Here is an 8,409-nt window from a genome sequence, read left to right as displayed (position 1 = left end):
ATCGCTTTTGGAGTTTTAGTCATGAAGTCTTTGCCCATGACTATGTCCTAAATGATATTACATAGGTTTTCTTCTAGGGTTTTTATGGATTATGTTTAAGTCTTTATCCATCTTGAGTTAATTTTTGAGTTAACAGTATAAGTTGTAAGAAAGAGGTCCAGTTTCAGTTTTCTGCATATGGCTAGCCAGTTTTTCCACCACCATTTATTAAATAGGGAATCCTTTCCCATTGCTTGTTTTTGTCAGGTTTGTCAAAGATCAGATGGTTGTTGATGTGTAGCGTTATTTTTGAGGCCTCTGTTCTGTTTCATTGGTCTATATCTCTGTTTTGGAACCAGTACCATGATGTTTTGGTTACTTTAGTTTTGCAGTATAGTTTGAAGAGCAACCCCCAGACCAATAATCATCAGACTCACCAAGGTTGAAATGAAGGAAAAATGTTAAGGGCAGCCAGAGGGAAAGGTTGGGTTACCCACAAAGGGAAGCCCATCAGACTAACAGTGTATATCTCTGCAGAAATCCTATAAGCCAGAAGAGAGTTAGGGGACAATATTCAACATTCTTAAAGAAAAGAATTTTCAACCCAGAATTTCATATGCAGCCAAACTAAGCTTCATAAGTGAAGGAGAAATAAAATCCTTTACAGACAAGCAAATGCTGTGAGATTTTGTCACCATCAGGCCTGCCTTACAAGAGCTCCTGAAAGAAGCACTAAACATAGAAAGGAACAACAAGTACCAGCCACTGCAAAAACATACCAAACTGTAAAGACCATTGACACTATGAAGGAACTGTACCAACTAATGGGTAAAATAATTAGCTAGCATCATAATGGCAGGATCAAATTCACACATAATAATATTAACCTTAAATATTAATGGGCTAAATGCCCCAGTTAAAAGACACAGACTGGCAAATTGGATAAAGAGTCAAGACCCATTGGTGTGATGTATTCAAGAGACCCACCTAATGTGCGAAGACACACATAGGCTCAAAATAAAGGGATGGAGGAAGATTTACCAAGCAAATGGAAAGCAGAACAAAACAAAACAGGGGTTGTATTCCTAGTCTCTGATAAAAAACAGACTTTAAACTAACAAAGATCAAAAAAGACAAGGGCATTACATAATGGTAAAAGGATCAATGCAACAAGAAGAGCGAACTATCCTAAATATATATGCATCGAATACAGGAGCACCTGGATTCATAAAGCCAATTCTTAGAGACCTACAAAGAGACTTACACTCCCACACAATAATAGTGGGAGACTTTAACATCCCAATGTCAATATTAGAGAGATCAATGAGACAGAAAATTAACAAGGATATTCAGGACTTGAACTCAGGTCTGGACCAAGCAGACTTAATAGACATCTACAGAACTCTCCACCCCAAATCAACAGAATATACTTTCTTCTCAGCACCACATCACACTTATTCTAAAATTGATCACATAAATGGAAGTAAAACAGTCCTCAGCAAATGCAAAAGAATGGAAATCATAAGATATAGTCTCTCAGACCACAGTGCAATCAAATTAGAACTCAGGATAAAGAAACACACTCAAAATCGCACAACTACATGGAAACTGAACAACCTGCTCCTGAACTGACTACTGGGTAAATAACAAAATTAAGGCAGAAATAAATAAGTTCTTTGAAACCAATGAGAACAAAGACACTACATACCAGAATCTCTAACACACAGCTAAAGCAGTGTATAGAGGGAAATGTATAGCACTAAATGCCCACAGGGGAATGCGGGAAAGCTCCGAAATCAACATCCTAACATCATGATGAAAAGAACTAGAGAAGGAAGAACAAACTAATTCCAAAGCTAGCAGAAGACAAGAAATAACTAAGATTAGAGAAGAACTGAAGGAGATAGAGACACAAAAAACCCTTCAAAAAAATCAATGAATCCAGAAGCTGAGGTTTTTGTTTTGAAAAAAAATTAACGCTTTTTCTTAACAACAGTGAAAGGTAGTGTTGCCTTGAAATAATATGTGTAAAACAGTATAGTGCCTAAAACATAGCAAGTAATTAATGCATGTGGGTATTATCATACCACTTTGTCTGCTTATTTATTTATTTATTTTTTTATTTTTTTGAGACGGAGTTTCACTCTTGTTACCCAGGCTGGAGTGCAATGGCGCGATCTCGGCTCACCGCAACCTCCGCCTCCTGGGTTCAGGCAATTCTCCTGCCTCAGCCTCCTGAGTAGCTGGGATTACAGGCACGTGCCACCATGCCCAGCTAATTTTTTGTATTTTTAGTATAGACGGGGTTTCGCCTTGTTGACCAGGATGGTCTCGATCTCTTGACCTCGTGATCCACCCGCCTCGGCCTCCCAAAGTGCTGGGATTACAGGCGTGAGCCACCGCGCCCGGCCTTGTCTGCTTATTTTTAAAATTGAAGAAGTAGTATAAGCAAAGCTATTAGGTAAAAATGGTAGATATTTTAGGATGTGTCAAAAATGGGACCCCAGGGTAAATCAATACAAACAGAACGTTGACTAGTAGTCACCTAGGCTTGGGAGGGTTTCATAGATGACAGGTAAAACATATGGGTTTTCTTTAGGGGTGAGGAAAATGTTCTCAAATTAATTGTGGTGATAGTTACATAACATGAATGTACTAAACTCCACTGAATGCTATACTTTAAATGGGTAAAATCTATGGTATGCAAATAAGAAATAAAGCTGTGATCAGAAAACAGTGGAGCCACAGGAAAAAGCAGTATAAAACTATTGTTTCCCTTGATGCATCACTTTAGCTTAACCATGGTGTGTGGTGCTGGTGTTTGTTATTCCATGAGAGTGAATTTTAGAATGTGCCTCTTTATCACTGCTTTTATCTGCCTAGTACTGCATCACTTCTGAATTCATGACTTGCTATCAGATGTTGGAACTAGCATTTTTTATGGATTTAAATTCAGCTGCATCTGAGCTGTTTCTGTCTTAAAACATCATTGGCGTCCTGGAATTCCCGAGCACCAGAAAATTTCTCAATACTGGAAAAGGAAAGATCATGAAAAATCCTAATAAAAATGGTCAGAAATGCTGATAAACTAAACAAGATAAATCTCGAAGACAAGGGTGAAATGATTCTGGGAAGTGTGTCCGAAACTGTTTTACTGCATTGATGAGTCTAAAATTTTCCATATCATCAAGCCAACTTATTTTCTTCAATTGGATTGACTTTTAGAATATTAACCTCCAGGCACAGGCAGTATATACCTAAATGCAATGTACTCACTGAAACTATAATGGTAGACATAAAACTCTGGAATTTAAAATTCCAGATGGCCTGGGTCATGCTTTCTGTTAGAACACAATTGTCTCTCAAAAGAGCTCAAAGAAACTTTATGAAAGTTTTTTTTTTTTTTGTAAATATCAACTACAAGAAAGTTGCTATTACTTGCAATAAAATACAGCATTTTCTGTTTTGTCTTGAACTGAGCTTTCAAGAAGTCACCTCATGCCAGATGTGTAACATCAATCAATTTGTATTCGTGGGGCTCCTTTATCAAATAGCCATCAAGTGGCTGCTCTGAGCAAGTTGCTCTGTTTGGTGCATTAAATAGGTCACTTGTCAAGAGCTCTAACAAAATGCATAGCGCTTAATATATGTTAGTTTCTTTTTGTTTTCTCTGTGATAGCTGTTGTCATGGAAATGAGAAATAAAAAGTCATGGCTCTCTGCTCTTTGAGTCTACAGTTTCCTTCAGGGAAGGGAGAGTGGGTTAATAAGAGGTGAAAGATCAGGAAGAGAAGACTGTTTCTGTTTCTACTACATGCCATTCTGCATTTTATTTTATCATTATAATAAATGTAGGAAGGTATAATTTATTGTTCAGATTAGATATTATATGTTTTCCAAACACATCATTTAATCATCATTACTATCTCTATTGGGAGGTGCGATTACACATTTTATAGATAAGAAAACAGATTGTTAGAAGAAAGGGATGTACATGGATCATGTGATTCTGGCAGGATTTCTAGTCAGTGCATGTGCTCTTCTGGCCACAATGGGCTAATCAGAGTACTTCATTCTTCCGGGCTCAAGTGACAGGTCTAGAGGTGTGTTTGTGATCCAAGCTGAACTATGCAGGGTCTTCTGCTATGCCTTTTTCCCACGTCTTTAGGAAAGAGGTCTGTAGGAAATAGCCATGATGTTTTCACCCCTTGTGACAGCTGGTGTGAAAAATGCATAGAGTATCAAGAATCAAACAGGGAGATAAAGAAAGGCAGGGAGGAATGAAGATTCAATCTGAGTCGCTTAGTTTACCTGTGAATGAATCGTGATTTAACCTTTAACTTCCCAGTTATAAGAGGAAACAAATTCCTCTTTGGTGGTGGTGTTGTTCATTTGTTCAGAACAGACTGCATTGATTTTTCTATAAGTAAAACATTCCTAATATAGCCATAGATTTTTATACATATTGGAAGCTTTACTTCAAATATTCTGCTAGTAGAAAGTTTATAAGGACGTGGCCGATGGAAGAACAGATACTAATGCAAGTAAAACAGTCAGCAGCCCCAAAATGAAAAGGTAAATAGTGACAAGTCGCTGACAGAATAAAAATTAAGCATATAAATACTTTTTTGGGAATAAATAATGTTGTTAAATTACTATAGAGGAAGGTATAATAGACATAACGTCACGTGTTGTATATAAATCAATATTTAAAATTAATATGAACGTGCTTTTATCAGAGTGTGTTTGCATACAAGAACCAGGAGGTAGATGTTATTAAATATCTGTAAAGGAAGGTCTGGAAGTCTTTAGAGAAGAGAGAATGTTGAGAGGAATCAAAGAAGGATGGAAAATACAAATTTTGTGACACTGCAAAATAATATGGGGCCATGGAGTCCCCCAGAAGAAGTGAAAAGGGACTTGATAAGTGCCTCAAATACTGGCTACTTTTGAGAAGAGTGATACTCAGCTATTCTCTTTGGAAACTGAAACAAATATTGAGGGGACAAAGAATAAGCAAGATTCACAAATGCTTTGTTTGGCCCTAAGCACACAAAGAAGTACAGTGAGTTTATGGAGAGACGTAATCATTTGAATATGACAAGTAAATGAAGTAGTGCTCAATCACAGGCACTGAAAAATGATCATAGTGAGTTGGTATTTAAAATACTGTTCATTTAGTGCCTACAATGTGCCACCTACTGTACACACACTGCTTAGTCTTCACAGCAACACCACAAGATAATCATTATTAACCAGATTTTAGAGATGAAGAAACTATAAAGCTCAGAGATCTTTAGCGACTACTCCAAGGTTCACATAGCTAGAAAGTGACTGAGCCAGTACTCAAACTCAAGACTGGCTGACTCAAAAGATTTTGTTTTACCAGGACTCAAAAAATGCATTTTCAATCTGCCTCTATCTGACCATATTTTCATATGACCATAGTTTAGATGGCACCACTTTTTAAGATTGAATATTTATTTTGTGTAAGCATCAGTTAAGTTTCAGTAAAGGATAGACATTATATAATAACCCGAATAAGGGACATTTAATCTAAGAAATTAGCTAGTAAAAGGAGATCAATTAAGAAGGGTTGGTTAAAGAGAACTCTAAAGAATACAGGAATAGCAAATGCCGGGAAAAGCTGCCACTTCAATGGCTGAAGGAGCGTATCCAAAGAGGGAAAAATCTTGGCAGATACTCCGCCACTTCCCACCTTTTACTTCAGGCTGAGATTCAGACTTTGTTGGAGAAAGTGTTGCCAAAGCCCATCAGATAGGTGAAAAGTTCAGTTAGGTGCCTCATGTCAAGGCAGATGAGCAGTAAACCACTTTCTGGGAAGTCACTGAAACTCCCTGGGGTTTGTGCACAGCTAGGTCTTCCACCCTCAGTGCCAACGCCTTCTGGCAAGAAAACTGGCTGCTGGTATGGAGCGTGTCTTCTGCCAGCCATAGAAGCCAGAAAAAAAAGCACTGAATCTGGGAAGAAAATCCCCTTCCTCCTGCAGGATCTCTCTAGCACCCTCTACTGACAAGGCCTTACATTGTGCCTGCTGGCTAAGGAGAAATGTTTGCAAGGGTTCCCCTTTGGAATTTAAAACTAGGGAAAAGAGCGTGGATTTGGAGCAGAGAAGCAATGAATTCTAAACTGGCACAGTGTATTAATTAGAGTAAGCCATGATAACTGCAGGAACAACTCCAAAGTTTCAATGGCTTAACATAATAAAGGATTCCTTCTCACTTAAAACATGATCTGGTGCTAGTCAGGTGACTCTATAAAGCTACTGTTTTAGAAATAGAAAGTCAACTATTTAGATGCCTTGTCTTGTATGGCTACACTACCTTGGAGTCCTTTGTTTCTGCATGCAAACAGGAGAGAGAGAATATATAAGATTAGAGGCATGGTTTAAAGCCAGTCCTATAAGGGATATATATAACATTTGCCCACATCGTGCTGACCAGAACATAGTCAAAAGACTGTACTTTTATGAGAAGCTGGGAAATGAACTAGAGAAAAATGGAATAGACAGTAAACATGTAGCCTTATCTCTGAAACACTAGATTTCAAATGCTTGTCTGTTAATAATTTGAGTAAGCTATCATATGTCTCAGAGTCTTAATTAATTCATCTCTAATATAAAAAATAAGATATCTACTTCAAAATAATACTATGGTACTGAAAGAAATATTGTATAAAGAATTAAATGATGGGGCCACTGCATATTTAGACCTTCAGTAAATATTAAATTTCCTAAATTGGTAATTATCAAGGGTGGATAAAGAAATGGGATATATATCAAAATCTCAAAGAAATGGTGATAATAGGGAAAATATTCAGTCTTACAGTTTTATATTTGGAAAACTAGAATATCTAATATTTTGGCAATAGACATCTTAGAAGATTTAAAGATCTTCTATATTGGGATATTTAGAGGTTAAATTTACAGCATGCATTTACAAAGGGAAGGGTATGGCAGATGGGATTATATATAGGAGGAAGTGGAAAGGGCACGACGTGGAATGACGTATCAGAATCTAGTGTTTGTGAAACTAAATAAGGAAAGGCAGGAGAAGGGAGTAACAATGTTACATTTATTAGAAAGGATGTGGGTTAACAAGGGTTGAGAAACTGCTGTAAATGCTTGTTAGATACTTGCCTGAGATGTGTGCAAGCCTATACCATCATGCCTATTCGACTTAACTCACGCTGGAGAGAAAGTTTCAGAGCATGGGAGTTTGTCTAAAATGACACTACCTACATTCAAATCCTAGCATTATTCTTAATACTCATGTGTTCTTGAGCAATCTACTTAACATCTCTGTGGCAGAGACTTCTGGTTGCCATCTAATAAATATCTCTCCTTACATGAATATATACTTTTTAGCTGGGTATTTGAACTCTCAGCTAAATAGTACATTTCCACCTCCCTTGCAGATGAGTATAGTCATGTGATTAAATTGTGGTCAGTGTGAAATCAACAGAAATTGTGTGCAACTCCTGAGCTTTTTCCTTCAATGAAAAGAAGGTGTTGCCCCATCCCTTTGGAATACAGACATGAAGCAGAGAGCTGGAGCAGTCATCTCGAATTGCAGAGTAGAATTAGTAATGAAGGATGGCAATGAGGGCACTGTTATCTTCGTTTGTTTTCAGTGATCATTTACCATTTAATGATGGAACAGCAGGTATAACATAAGTTGTTGGCATGAAATATTTGAGATTGGAAACTTCTTGCCTTGAACAGAACTTATATTTTAGATTCTCTCTCACATTTTCTTGGAGTTGGGGTTTGAATAGGAACCAGATGATGTTCACTGCTGAAGCTCCATAATGCTTCCCATTGAAGGGAAGTTGAGAACCGGGAAAGCTGCTTTCACCTCACTGCCATCCAGTACTGAGGAAGAAAGCTGTAATTTTTCAGTAGTGATGAATCAAATTATTGAATTAAATTTCTTAAGAAAAATTCAGAATGTAACATCTCGTTTTCTTTCAGTTTACTAAATAGCATCATAAAGATGACTTTGCTAAGTTAATACCTCTGGAAATGTCAGAATAGAGTTTAAAAAATTTTAATATTGGCCAAAACATTAGCTTTAATAGAAAATTGACTTGGCAAATGAATTTTGTATAAATTATCACCATCAGAATGCTGTTTTAATTATATTATGCAATATAAATCATAGGTGTTATTAGAGGTAGAGAATCGCCTTTTTCGTCTAGGGCTTTTAAGGACTTGCTATAAATGATTATTTTTTAAATGCCTTATAAATCTTCATGATTTTTCTATTTCTGATATACTCAGCTATAGTTAATACTAGAGTATCCTACCAGGAGTAAATATTTGGATTATTTAAATCTAGTAATAGAAGAAAGTTATAATTCCTGGGAGTATTAGGAGATAGAAGTAGAGATTCACTTCTAAGTTTTTGAA

This window comes from Aotus nancymaae, unplaced genomic scaffold, assembly GCF_030222135.1.
Source record: "Aotus nancymaae isolate 86718 unplaced genomic scaffold, 86718_ANA_hifiasm-v0.15.2.pri h1tg000059l, whole genome shotgun sequence".
Lineage (NCBI taxonomy): Eukaryota > Metazoa > Chordata > Mammalia > Primates > Aotidae > Aotus > Aotus nancymaae.
Note: the sequence above shows the minus strand (reverse complement) of the source record.